The 14,923-nt window shown below is 38.2% G+C and overlaps 1 protein-coding gene and 1 pseudogene across 3 annotated transcripts in view; one reads left to right on the forward strand and one right to left on the reverse strand.

The window, feature by feature from the left end:
* The window catches only part of Sugct (succinyl-CoA:glutarate-CoA transferase), a 721,641-nt gene that overhangs the window by 238,857 nt on the left and 467,861 nt on the right, over positions 1 to 14,923 (forward strand). The gene's annotated exons all lie outside the window — the stretch shown is intronic.
* Positions 12,352 to 12,450, reverse strand: LOC131912108 (U6 spliceosomal RNA; annotated as a pseudogene).

Here is a 14,923-nt window from a genome sequence, read left to right on the forward strand (position 1 = left end):
AGGGACATGCTGATATTCTTGTCCTTTCTTTTCTAGTTTTACCTGGGTACATTTTTGTAGTGCACATGACACTATTAATTTCTGCATTACAGAGTCTGAACTACACGGACTCTAGTGTTATTTTAGATTCCATTGAGGTGTTTGTTCCTTATTCTTTCTTTTAATGAAATTGCTAATTTTTCTCTAGCTTACCTTTGCTTTCTCATTGTAGAGATTTTAGTGTTTAATTTCTGTGAAAGCATAAATGGATACATTCTAAAATTCACTTAATATTCTGCTATATAATCTCTATACATGTTTAATGTATTTTTTGTAGGATATAGTGTCTTAATGAATCTTGTTTTATCTTTTTATGTTTATTCATTTTTAGGTAATAGGGAATTCTTCTAATTTGGTATATACCTCATAAAACCACAAAGCATGGTTAGGTGTTTTTTGAGTTCTGTCAACATTCTCCTTTATCATGTAATAGTCCTTCCTTACGGTTTAACATTGAAGAACTAAGTAGTGTACATTTATATTAGTGACTCAGCCATTTGGAAGAAGTTAGAGACATAGCAAGGCAAGTAGAGGAAACTCTCCTCAGCTTGTTTTACAGTCTGTCTACAGAGAAGCTGCTGCTCCCCAGTCCAGCTTTCCATAGCAGGGTTCTTTTTCTTATGCTTTCCCCTCAAGAATATTGCTTGTCTATGTCTGGCCTTCTTCCTGGAGATTCTCCCAGCTGTTTCAGGCTTTCCTTCTACTTCATTTGGAAAAGTCAAATTTCTAACTCACCTCATCCACTAGAACTAACTCCAGATGTATTAAAGATTTACATATTAAAAAACTTAATAGGTCTTAAAATATGGAAAATCACTTATATAATATTTGTAGAAGGGTATACATTAAATTCAATGCAAAAAGAATTGAAGTTGATAGATTTAGCAATTTAAAGCGTTACATTGTCTGTGCATGAGAGAGCTCATTTTCTGTGTACTGTGTTTTCTTTAGCAGTTTCCAAGTTTCAAATCTTATATTAGGTCTTTGATCCATTTTGAATTGATTTTCTTCAGGGTGAGAAATATTGATCTAGTTTCATTCTAGTATAGTCATATATCTAGTTTCCACACACTATTTACTGAAAAGGTTGTTTTATTCTCCAAATGTATGTTTTTGACTCTTTGTTGAAAAATTAGTGTGCTGGTTAGTTTTTGTCAGCTTGTTGAAAGTCAATAGTGACTTGGGAAGAGAAAATCCCAACCCTGGAATTGCCTTAATTAGACTGGCTAGCAGGCACGCCTGTGAGGGTATTCCTTCTTAGTTACTGATGTAGGAGGGCCTGGCCCACTGCAGGTGGTACCATTCCTAGGCAGGTGGGCCTGGGCTATATATATATATATATATATTTAAAGTATCTGAGAAAGCCAGAGGAAACAAGCCAGTGATTAGATTTAGTTTGTGGTCTCCGCTTCAGTTCCTGTCTCCAGATTCTTCTGCCCTGGCTTTCCTCAACAATGGACTGTAGCGTATAAACCAAATATATCCTTTCTTCCTTACCTTATGTTTGGTCAGAATGTTTTATCACAATAGAAACTGAAGTAGCACCATTGGTGACTGTGTGCTTGTTTCTGGTTCCTCTATTTTTCACTGGTCTGTACTTCTGATTTGTGCTAGTGGTATTCCATTTTTACTTATAAAAACAAAACAGAAGCAGGAAACAGCCTATGACTCTGAAGTATAGTTTGAGATCAGACATGGTAAGGCCTCATTGTCATCTGTTCTTCTTAAGGATTTCTTTGGCAAGTTGGGATGTTTTGTGATTCAATATGAATTTTAGTGAGTTTTTTTCCTACACCTCAGAATGTGGTTGGAATTTTGACAGGAGTTACATTGGTACTGTAGTAAAAAGGTTTTTCCGGTCCTGCCAGGCCCCACAGTTCTGTGGTATGCTTATAAAATAATCACTCAGCAACTTATATTAATTATAACTGCTTGGCTGTTAGCTCAGACTTATTACTGGCTAGCTTTTACACTTAAATTAACCCATAATTCTTATCTATGTTTAGCCACATGGCTTGGTACCTTTTTTCAGTTCTGCCTTGTCAACTTGCTTCCTCTGTATCTGGCTGGCGACTTCCTGACTCAGTCCTTCCTCTTCCCAGAATTCTCCTCGTCTGCTTACCCTGCCTATACTTACTGTCCGGCTCCTGACCAATCAGTGTTTTATTTGTCAACCAATCAGAGCAACACATATTCACAGCTTACAGAAAGACATCCCACAGTAGAATCTGTACATACAGAAAGACATCCCACAGCAGAATCTGTAGAGTTTGGAATATTGCCATTGGTATGAATTTGATTTTGCCAACCCATGAGCATGGGAAGTCTTTCTTTTGTCTAGGGTCATCTTCACTTTCTTTGGTTCCTAAAGTTTTCTTATAGACAGTTTACCTTCTTGGATAGATTTATTTCTAGGTATTTTATTTAGAATTTAAGTAGGATTTTATCCATGATTTCTTTCTTTGCAAGTTCATGATTGTTATATTAAGGCTATTGATTTCTTATGTAGAAATTGTATCTACTGCTACTCTTCTGAAAGTGTTTATTAGTTCTGAAAGTTTTCCAGTGGAGTCATTGGGGCCTTTTAAGTATAGGGTCATATCACTTGTGAATAGGGTAACTATGACTTCTTTCTTTTCTACTCACCCCTTTTCCTGTTTCTTATGCTTTGCTCTGAGATGTTTAGCACTACCAATATTAAGTGAGGTGAGAGTTGGCACTCTTACCTTATTCTTCATTTAGTGGAGAGTATATATACATATATAAACATATATGTATGTATGTATGTATATATATATATATATACTCTCTCCATATATACATATGTATAAGTATATGTATATATGGAGAGAGAGAGAGAGAAAGAGAGAGAGAGAGAGAGAGAGAGAGAGAGAGAGAGAGAGAGAGAGAGAGAGACTCATTTTAGCTCTGGCTGGCCTGAACTCACTATTTCACTATGTAGACTAGGCTGGCCTGAACCATCACAGAGTTCTACCTCTTTTTTTTAAATTTAATTTCTTCATTGATTCTTTGGAAGTTTCATATTATGTACCCCAATTCTGCTCATCTCCTGTCCCCCCATATCCTCCCATCACCCCTGCAGCAGCCCTCCCAAAAGAAAACAAAGCAAATTAAGCAAGCAAACAAACAAAAACAAGAAAATAACCCAAACAAACCAAAAGAAAAACAACAAAACATTCTATTTGCTTCTCCTTCTTTCTTCCTTCTCTAACACCTCTTCATTTACCCTGGTGGCATTGGGGGCCTAGGTGTATCATACCATTTTGTTCTATCATGATTACTAGCAAATGTTCATTGTAGTGAGTCACTGGTCTGGTTTTAGGCCTCTGGTTTCTGGTACACCATCATCACTGAATCCTCCCCAGAATTCCTCTGGGATATCCTGTGGCCACCCTTAGTCATGGAGCTCCTGTGGGTATTATTCCACAGAACCAGTCACTTCTCAAGCTGCAACAGGTCCTAGATGGGTATATGCTAGGGTGGGCCAGCCTAAGGCCTGGCTTTGGGCCTGGGTGGTAGCTGAGCTGGTCAGTCTGGGCCACTGGGGCCACCTACCTTAGGCAAGGGGGTGGATAGAGCTCACTTATGTCCATGCCCTTAGGGTTGGTTCACCCTGACCTGTGGTGAGGGGTAGGGCCATCTCTCCAGAGTTCAAGGGCCAGCTCTCTAGTTGTGGTGTCCAATGAGAGGCAAGGCCAGCTTTCTCAGGGACAGTGAAGGGTGGGGCCAGCTTAGTATGGCCCCCTGATTTCATCTAAGGCCTCCTGATATGAAACAGGTCACAGACATCAACACAGACTCCAGCTGCTGCCCAGACATGGCCCTCAGTAGCAGCTTGGGCCTGTAAGACATCCTGTCCAGGGGCTGAGATCTATCTTTTAATGTGTTCTTGAATATGGTTTTACAAGAATTTTACTGAAAAATTTTAAGCCTGTGTTCATGAGGGAAACAGGTCAATACCACTTTTGATGTATCTTTTCTGGTTTGGATATCAGGCTAATCCTGAATTCATAGGATGAACTTAGTAGTACTCCTTCCCTTTCTTTAACAGTGTTTGTTTAAATGTGAGTGTTTTACCTGAATGTATGTATGTGTACCACATGTGTGCCTGGTGCCTGCAGATGTCAAAAGAGGATATGAAGAACACGGGAACAGAGAATTCCTGGTGAAATAAATGGCTAAAAGAACAGGGGGACAACAGTCTCTACAGTCTTTCTCTTAGTGATTCCTCAAGGTTTATTGTTCTCTTTTGTCAGTAGTGACTATTCATTTTCAGTGGTCAAGCCAAGTTGTTATTTCATTTTGCTTATATTTTAATATATGTAGTTTCTCAAGGCCATTTCCATGTAAATGTATGCTATACTGTGTAATAGCTTAGAGAATATTTTCTCCCACTATCCCGCTGCATTCCTTTCTCCCTTCCCTCCCCTTTCATTTGTCCTCTTGGTTCCAGATGGTTTTTTCCTATCTATCATAGAGTCTAGGTCATACAAATGAGACTTTTTTTTTTTTTTTTTTGGTTTTTCGAGACAGGGTTTCTCTGTGTAGCTTTGCGCCTTTCCTGGAACTCACTTGGTAGCCCAGGCTGGCCTCGAACTCACAGAGATCCGCCTGGCTCTGCCTCCCGAGTGCTGGGATTAGAGGCGTGCGCCACCACCGCCCGGTGAGACTTTTTTTTCTTTTCTTTTTTTTTTATTTTGCAATACAATTCAGTTCTACATATAAGCCACGAATTCCCTTGTTCTCCCCCCTCCCGCCCCCCTCACCTTCCCCCCAGCCCATCCCCCATTCCCACCTCTTCCAGGGCAAAGCCTCCCCCGAGGACTGAGATGAGACTTTTTATTTATTTTTGAGACAGAGTTTCTCTGTCTAACAGCTCTAACTGTCCTGGAATTTACTCTAGATACCAGGCTGGCCTTGAACTCACAGAGATGCTATGGATATTGCTCTGTATGCTGTGAATGTGTTTCTCTGATTGGTTAATAAATAAAGTGCTGATTGGCCAGTAGCCAGGCAGGAAGTATAGGCGGGACAAAGAGAGGAGTAGTCAGGGAACAGGAAGGCTGAGTCAGGAGTCGCCAGCCAGACAAAGAGGAAGCAAGATGTGAAGGCAAAATTGGGAAAAGGTACCAAGCCATGTGGCTAAACATAAATCAGAATTATGGGTTAATTTAAGTGTAAGATCTAGCTAGCAAGAAGCCTGAGCTGTTAGGCCATACAGTTTTAATTAATATAAGCCTCTGTGTGTTTATTTGGGTCTGAGTGGCTGCAGGCCCGGGTGGGACTGGAGAAAACTCCAGCTACACAGAGATCCACCTGCCTGTGCCTCCCAAGTGCTAGGATTAAAGATGTGTGCTACCACCGCCAGGGTACGAATAAGACTTTTTGAAACTGACTTAACTTTCTTAATATGATTATGTCCACTTTTATTCATTTTACTGGAGACAATGTGGCTTCATTATTGTTTGTAGTTAACTAATTACACTGTGAATGCAAACCCCATTTTCTTTATCTATTCCTCTAGGTGATGGACACCTTGGTTGGTTTTAAAACTTAACTGTTGTGATTAGTGTTTAGGTAGTGCTGGGTTATAGGGAAGGTATACTGAGGAACATCATACTGATTTCCACAGTGGATGGATGATTTATTTTCCTACCAGAAGTGCATGAGTATTGCCTTTTGTCTGCATAGCAGTCACCATTTGTTCTTTGTTTTCTTGATGACTGCCATTCTGACTGGAATGATATAGAATGTCATCTGCCCTTTTCTGATGACTGAAGATATTGACAGTTTTTAATATGTTTATTGGCTGTTTGTACCACATAATTTGTTCATTTCAGCTATTTCATTTGCCTGAGTTTTTGCTCGAAAAACTTCAAATTAATATATTATAGAGATACTTGAAAATCAACATTTGTTCCAGAACTATTTATAATAGCTATGTTACTGAACTAACCTGCTCATTTCACTAGCCCAGTAATTGAGTCAGATGTTGATTTTTTGGTGTTTATTTTATTTTTATTTTTTGCATTTTTTAGATGTTATGGCTCCTTCAGATGCATAGGTAGTGAAGATTAGCAAAAATTTCTCCCATTTTTTTAAGACCATCTCTTTTGTTAGTTGTTTTTTTTTCCTTCACAGAAGGTTTTAAATTCTAATTAAGATCTGCAGCACTATATTGAATAAAAGTAGACAGTCAGCACCATTGTCTTGTGCCTGATTTCAGTAGAAATACTTTGAGTTTTTCTTCATCTAATAAAAAATTGCTTGTAGAGTTATCATGTGATGGTTAATATTGATTGTTACCTTGACAGAATTTAGAATGATCTGAGATATAGGCTTCTGGGTATATCTGTGGAGGATTGTCTTGATTATATTATTTAAAGGAAGCCCTGCCTTTGTGAGTGGTATAATTTCCTAGGCAGTGAAACTTGACTGTTACTTCTGTTTCTTTACTGTGGATACAAAGTGACTAGTTTCCTCAAACTTCTGCTGTGACTTCTCTGCAACATGGACTATAGCATGGAACTGTGAGCTAAATAAACACTTTCTCTCTTCAGTTTTTTTCCAGAGTATTTTATCACAGCAACAGGAAAAGACACTGTAACATAATCTGTAGTCTTTATTATGTTGAGGTATTTTCTATCTATTCCAAGTTTCTTCAGGATCTTTCTAGTGAAGGGATGTGTTGCATTTATTGACTTGTTAATATTGAAGCATCCTTACATTTATGAAACAAAACATACTTCATTGTGGCAGATGATCTCTTGATATTTTCTTGTGTTCATATTTTATTGAAAATATTTTAATCTGTGTTCATTGAGGAGATTGGTCTTCTATTTTCTTGTCTTATGTCTATCTGGCTTTAGTTCCAGGGTAATATTTATTTCATTAAAGGAGTTTGATAATTTTTTTCAATTTAATGGACTATTTCTATTTTATTTTATTTATGTACATGGGTATTTTATCTGTATCTAAGTCTGTGTACCACATGCATGCCTGATGCCCACAGAGGCCAGAATAAGTTGTCCCATCTCCTTGAGTTACTGATGTGAGCCATAATGTGGATGAATTGAACCCAGGTCCTCTGCATGTGCAAAAAATGTGCTTAAGCACTAATCATTTCTACAAACCTTGGAATAGCTTTTGAAACATTAATGTTTTTCTTGCAAGATCTTGCAGACTTTCCAGGACTTCATATAGATTTAGCCTTTCTTTTTTTCTTTTTTTAAAGTTGGTAGATTATATTTTTATTACTACTGTAGTCTTGTTACAGTTTATGTATTTGTTTAAGTTGTGTTTTAAAATCTTTATCTAATTTTGGTAGGTTTATGAGTCTATGAATTTACCCTTCTTAAAGATTGTCCAGTTTAGTGCAATGTAAGTTTTTATTATATGTCCTAATGATTTCTGAATTTCATCAATATGTGCTATGATATATCATTTTCCACCTTCAATTTTGTTAATTTGGATCTTCTCTTTCTTTGGCTAAGGGGTTTGTTAATTGTGTTTATCTTGTCAAGGAAACAACTGTGTTTCATCCATTTTTTTGTCCTTTTCATTTCTACTTCATTAATTTCTGCTTTGATATTGATCACTTATTTCCTTCTGCTGACTTTGGGCTTCATTTGTTGCACTATTAATTAATTTATTTGAAAATGCTCTGATTTTCAATACTGTTATGAATTTATGTCTTAGTGTTGTTTTTCTTATAGTCTCTACATTTTGGCCTGTTGTATTTTTATTTTCTTTAAATTCTAAGCATTTTCAAGATTTCTTTATTATTTTGTGGTGGCCAATTCATTGCTCAACTGTGTGATGTTCAGTCTTGACTGGTTTGTGTGTATTCCACAGACTATATTGATGTTTATTACTATCTTTATTTCTTTTTGGTCAAGTAGAATACAAGAAATTATTTCAATTTTACTGTATTTCTTTTCTTATTTTGTGTCCTTTCATACTACTTGTTCTATAGAATCTTCTTCCATTGCCTGCTCAGAATAATAGTTTATTTTGCAGTGGTTTTTTGGAATGCGCTATAGATGTCAGTTAGGTTCATTTGATCTATAATATCATTTAACTCAAATGTTTTCCTTGATTATTTGTTTTTTTACTGGGAATGTCTGTATATTGGCAAGAATACAGTATTGAAATATTATTATTCCGTTGGGGTTAACCTGTGTCTAAATCCAGTAATGTTTTGTTTATGAAATTAGGTGTACTAGTGTTGGTGATATGTGCTTAGAATTTTCATGCCTTCTTGATGGATCATTGCCTCAGTGAAGTGTTCATCTTCACATCTGACTAAAGCAGACTTGGTGTAGGCATAATCTCACTTGGGGTATTGCCTCAGCAAGGTCTTATTTCAGTGAGATACTGAAATAAGGTCTTTTCAGCAACGTCTTGTCTCAACAAGGTATCGTCTCAATAAGGTTCAGAGCAGCACTTTTTGGATAAAATTTTTGGCATACCTGTGCTAAGTTGGGGATATAGTTAACAGTTCCCTTCTCTATGCTCTGTCTGGCTTGGCAGAGTTGTGTGAGGGAGGGGAAGGTGGTAGCTATTTCTATAGACCCACACTAACCTCAGCAGTACCCTTTGAAGGGACTTGCATCTGCCTCTAAGTATCTCAGTTCAGCTGCTTTGCTCTGTGTCCACAAATTTGTATAAAGCCCTAATCCTTTGGCTCCAGCTTCTGCCACAGCTCTTACCTTGGGCTGCTCCTTGGTGTTGGTGTGCTAGAGAGACAATTGTAAGCTGTTGTCATGGTTTCTACTGACTTTAACTGAAACTTGTGCTTTTTTTGAAGTTCTCAACTATTAAGCTTTACTGCCAATCATATATCCCATCCTTTGGTGCTCTAGGTAACTATTGTTGAAGGGCTGGTATACATGAAGGGAATCACTTCTGGTAGTTTCCAGACACTTCACTAGAGCCACTTGCTGCAGCTGGACACAGTAGGCAGGTTAGAACTGCTCTCACCTACTTCCCTGTGGAGATCTAACCTGGGCCAATAAAATGGTTTATAGCTATTTTCTGCTGCAGGAATGGAGATGGTTGTGCATTAGTCATACTGTTTTATTGGACCTAGTCACATCTGAGGTTTCTCATTATTACTTTATCCAAAAGTCCAAGCCATGCTATTGTGTCATAGTAGATATAAATAATGCTTGTAGAGAGAGGCCAGCACTTTACTAACCCAAGCTGCCTTTCATTTGGAGAAGACACCCTGCTTTGCTCTCAAATCTCCTGGCTATTCTTGTTCAGCCCTTCTTACAAGGCTAAGAGTTAAGAGTCCCCTAGCCTTTGATTGTGAAATTGATAGTTTCTGTGAGACCAATGAAACTAGGTGAATTCTCCTGAGGCAGCATACCTACTTTAGGGATGATTCCCAGGTCTCTTGGGCAAGTCTCTGGGCTACAGCGTCCCCAGTGGTGTCACAGGGATATCTTCTGCTGATCTCTGACTAGAGGAGAATAAATTTCTGGCCTAATTACATATTTATAAACCTTGAATTTCAACTAGTGCCCAGATTTGACCTGTGTTCCAGGTCTTTCTGGAGAATTAATTGTGTAGCTAGCACCTAGGAGGAAAGAACATATGAAGTGCTTATTTTGGTCATTACTTACCTACAAGTAGTAAGCTTGGAATATGATTTCAAATTCCTTAAGGCCAAGCTTTTTATTTACTTAGTTCAATTTAGTAACATTTACTAAGTGATTATAATGGGAAAAAAGACTAGGAGCTGTGCCTGATATAATCCATGCCTTCAAAAAACTCACATTGTTGAAGCAGTAGTGTATGTATATGGAAGGTGAAAGGGAACAGAAGTTGAGCTGTGATCAGTGAAAATGTGACCGCAGAGATTTGTTAGTAAGAGTAATTAGATAATAAAATCATGTCCTAAAATGAAAATTAATAAAGAGTAATGATTTGAATGTAAACAGCAAAAATGTCTTTATTTCACATAAATTAAATTAAATTTAATTTGACTCTTTTGAAGTTTGGTAACTAATCTATAATTCCTTAATGGAACGAGAACCTATGGTCTTAACAAAATTGAGGTATTGAATCATAAAGTAACTTTGTCCTCTATGTCTTTCAAAAATGATAGATAAAATCATTCCTTTGGTTTTAATCTGTCATGGTTAATCTTTATTATCTACTTATTTTGATTTAGAACTGCCAGGAACCTAGTAATTCAGACCATTGGGTGTGTCTGTGAGGGCACTTCCAGGGACAATTAGCTAAGGGGAGGGAGACCTACCTGAATGCGGGCAGTGTCATCCCTTAGGCTGGGGCCTGGGTGGACTGACAAGAAGAAGGGAAAAAGCTGTCATTCCTTTTCTGCTTTCTGGATGCATAAGGTGACCAATTTCACATCTGGCCTTTCCCTGAGGTCCAGAAACTGTAGAGCTGACAGACCACCAATTGAGACTATTGAGGCTGTAAATTCTTCTATCATTTTAGCTGTTCTGTCCAGAATTTGGTCACAGTGGTGATAACACATAGCCTATACTACTGCACAGTGAGTATCAATGAATTGCAAATTAAAACATTATTAGAAAATAATTAAAGAACAAAATTTCTATTGATTATAACACATTTTATACCAAAGTCTACACACACACACACACACACACACACACACAGAATATTTTTGCCTTACTGTATTTTTATAACAGCTATAATCTTGTAACTTACCTTTGCATAAAACCTAGCCTAAAAGTAGGCAATCTACTTTTGAAAAACTGTGTAACAATGCTTTTTAAGAAGCAGATAAATTATACACGTTGACTTGTAATTCACACTTTTGAAAACAATCCCAGGAAATATTTATGACAATGATAAACAGCAGATTGAATATTAGTAGGAAGGTGGTATCTTATTTGTGGTGGCATGGTAAGCAACAGACACTGAAATTCTACTAACACTGCAGCTATGCTGGGAGAGGATTTTATTGCCTTCCTGTGTTATGTCAGCCACCAATGAATTTGTCTGCCCGCATCAATATATTCTTGTGTCTGTTTATATATCCATATGTCTGTCAATATTTTTATCATGTTTTTCTAGATTTGTAGAAGAGGTTGCAGAAAATGTAAATCAATTTGTCTTATGATGATGGAAGTTTTCTTCCTTTATTTTATTACCTTTTTAAATGTTGATATAATGATGTAGTTCAGTAATATATTTAATTTGGCCAGTCAATATATTTATATGTGACTTTGTTTTTAATTAATATTTCTCTCAAGAAATATTTACAATGAAATTTCTAAGCCAGAAGGATTTTGGATAGCTTATTTTGCAACACAAAAGCAAGTGTGGTTTGCAGTGATGTGCCTGGGTATTCCTCAAACACCCATCATTGGAATGATTTCCTTCTCTTGAAGGCTGGTAGTGATTAGGACTTGCTTTTAGGCGATGCCAAAGGCTAGATAGAAAAGGTTATAGGTCACTATCTTTTATTTTTTTACTGCACTCTGCATGTCTCTGTGTTTTAGAAGATGCAAACAGCTGCAGTCTGCTCATCTTTCAAGATGGGCAAACTCCACAGATGAGACTGTTAATCCAACAAAGCAAGGAGGTTAGTCAACAAGCTAAGGAATCTGGGAGGGTGATTTTCTGGTCAGCTTCTAGATATGTCTCAGCCTAACTGATACCTGAATATTTTATCTGTGGGAGAGACTGAAGTGTGTGTGTGCTTGCATGAGAGAGTGAGCGAGCAAGAGAGAGAGAGAGAGAGAGGGAGAGGGAGAGGGAGAGGGAGAGGGAGGGAGAGGGAGAGGGAGGAGAGACAGACAGACATAGACTGAGACAGAGAGACAGAGAGAGACAAGTGAGAGAGACAGACAGACAGACAGAGATCAACTGAGACAGAGAGACACAGAGAGAAAGACAGAGAGAGGAGAGAAAGACAAACAGACACAGAGAGATAGAGACAGAGAGAGATGGAGAGACAGAGAGAGAGACAGACAGACAGACATGGATTGAGAGAGACAGACTTCTTGAGGTAAAAATATTTCTTAAATGGATTCGTTTAAGAGGCCAATTTCACGGTAGTTTATTGTGCAACATGGTAACAAACATGCTTTATATATTTCATAAGAACCTTAGCTTCATGTTATATCAACTGGCTTAAGACAGATAAATATTTTTGTGACGATATCCCTAAATTTTTATTCATCTTTTATATGTAAGCAGTATAAAAATCATTTTTGTTTGTTATCTGCATTCCTGTGAAGTAGTATTTTTTTTATTTCATTCCTAAATAACTGTAGTAATTATCCATTAAATACTATGTCAGATGTCATTGTATTTCTATTGCTTGGGGCCATGCTAATCTTCTCTGTATTGTTCCAATTTTAGTATATGTGCTGCCAAAGAAAGCACTGTGCTTCTATTGCAAAGAACTAAGGCTCTCTCAGTAAAAGGTTTATTAGTAATGCTTCAGATGGGAACTCGCAGAAAATGTGTCTTCTCTAGGAAGCAACCTTTCCTCCTGGCTCTGCCTGTCCTTGGTTGGATGTTGGAATCTGTGCCAGTTGGCTTCTATACCAGGAGTTGAGCTGCATGTATTGCTGCCATCTTGCCTTACTTTCACAGCCACACCTTCATTATCAGTTTCACATGTAGATGAATTTGTCTTCCCTTTTCTCTATAACAAGTGTCTGTGGGAATATTACCATCAGTCCAAACTTTTAATCATAGCAGCCACTGTGGGCCTGTGGAGGATGAAACATGGGTCAGGTACCTTTGTCTACCTCCTACCAACTATAGTAAGGTGTGGGGAGGAGAGGGAGAGGGAGGAGAGTGAGAGGGAGGAGAGGATGAGAGTGGTGAGGGTGAGGGAGGGGACAGGGGAGAGGGGAGAGAGGAGAGAGAGGTCCCATGGCCAGGAGTGGGCCATCCTCCTGCAGGCTGTTTGCAGACAGAAGATGGAAAGTGGGCTGTCTTCTCGGTAGGCTTCTCTTCAGTGTACTCCGTCCGTTACCAAGAGGCTCTTTAAATGAAGAACGCTTTTTTTTTTCAGTTTGCTTTTTTTTCTATCTGAGCATTTGACTACTCCAGACTAAAGTAGTAAAAAGAAATAAAAAACACCCTTTTAAGAAGCAGAATCCATAGTCTGTTGAGTTTCCAGTCAGAAGTTTTTAATATTTGTCCAAGTTGTGAAGTGATGCTTTCTTCTTTTCCTTGTTCATTGCCTACAATACAATGTTCTAAATACTTAGAAGTTATATTGGCATGAATATTACTTTACAGAAGAAAATTACTATAAATTATAATAAGTTTTTTTTTTGTAATGAGATACAGCAGGACCATAAGGAAAATGTTGACTTATATGGTGATGAATTGCTGTTGCAGGGAGCAAAAGCAACATTTATATTTACATGTTGTAAGTGAATGCTGAAGATGATAATTCTTCATGTGTTTTATGTTAGGTTTTTTTTTTGTTGGATAGCAAAGGTACTGAAAGTAGTGTAATGAGATACTTGATATAAGGAGTTCATTTTTAAAAACTTAACCGCATATACTTTTTGTATATTACTAGCCAACTCTGAGTCTAGGCAGAATCCCCAGTTTACTCATGAATTATTTGATTCATTACTAAAGAGGGAAAAATAACTCTGGCCTAAATTAGAAGGAAAAGGAGAATTATAATGTAGTCATTAAAAAGCTATTTTCTCAAGTTTTATTTTCAAGCCACAAAGCCATGTGTAAGATTGGTTTGTGCATTAGGTAGTTCTTTCTTCACAATTGTGTTACCTGGTACCTGTGAGAAGTGGGGGGCTGGTTCAAAGCCTTGGCCCTAGCTTTGCCTTTACAGTCCAGGCCCAGTGGTAAGGAGATCCACTGCCAGGAAATCCCGAGAGGAGGAGGGAGGACTTGGGAGTCTTGTGGAAAGCCTGGCTCTAGTCCTTGACTTTGGTGCTTACCTCTGGCAAGGAGCCTAACTTGCTGCATTGTTTTGTCTGAAGCGCTTCAGGTATGGTTAACTCAAAAGCTGTGTCGTGCATGTGTTACTTCTGTTGTTCCGGGCAGTGTGCTTAGCAGTTTGCATTCCTTGTGTCATCCTCCTTGCAGAAGTCCTGTGAGGCAGGTATTACCTGTGTGGTTCAAAGGATGATAGGAGCTAAGATGATGTGGTGTGGTGAGCTGCAGAAAAGGAGCCTGTGCTGCTTGCCTTTGTGGTTTGCTTTATCTCCCTGTGACTGATGAGAATTTTGGGAGGGAGCAGCATTCTGAATCACTAAGTAGTTTATGTGAAGTGCTGAGGCTAAGTTATTGAATGCCACTGAGGACGTTCATGATCTGGAGGGGGATCAGAGGACAGCCTTAGGGAAAATCAAGGGTTGGGGTGAACTTTGAACTGTGGGGGGTTCACAAATGAAGACAGAAGACAAGGGATGTTCTGCTGGATGAAGAAAACATTCTGCAAAGTTATGTGCCTGGGTAGCTATTTGGACTTTGCTAGTCTTCCTAGGTACCGGGAAAAGTTCTTGGGAGGGGTGATGGGAACAGCGATCAAGAGGTAAGCAGGAGTCAGATCAGTTGTAGACACTGCTCTACTGGAGGAGCGTGTGTGCATATTCCACCCCAAGAGCTCCTTTCCTTCTCTTGGTTTGTCTTGCCTGACTTTGATGTGATAGTTTTTTTTTTTTTTTTTTTTTTGTTTTTGGTTTTTTTTTTTTTTTTTTTTTTTTGGTTTTTGAGACAGGGTTTCTTTGTGTATCTTTGGCACCTTTCCTGGAACTCACTCTGTAGCCCAGGCTGGCCTCCGCCTGCCTCTGCCTCCTGTGTGCTGGGATTAAAGGCATGTACCACCACTGCCCGGTGATAGTTTTTGTTTTATTATATTTTAAAA

This window comes from Peromyscus eremicus, chromosome 5 (assembly GCF_949786415.1).
Source record: "Peromyscus eremicus chromosome 5, PerEre_H2_v1, whole genome shotgun sequence".
NCBI classification, from domain to species: Eukaryota; Metazoa; Chordata; class Mammalia; order Rodentia; family Cricetidae; genus Peromyscus; species Peromyscus eremicus.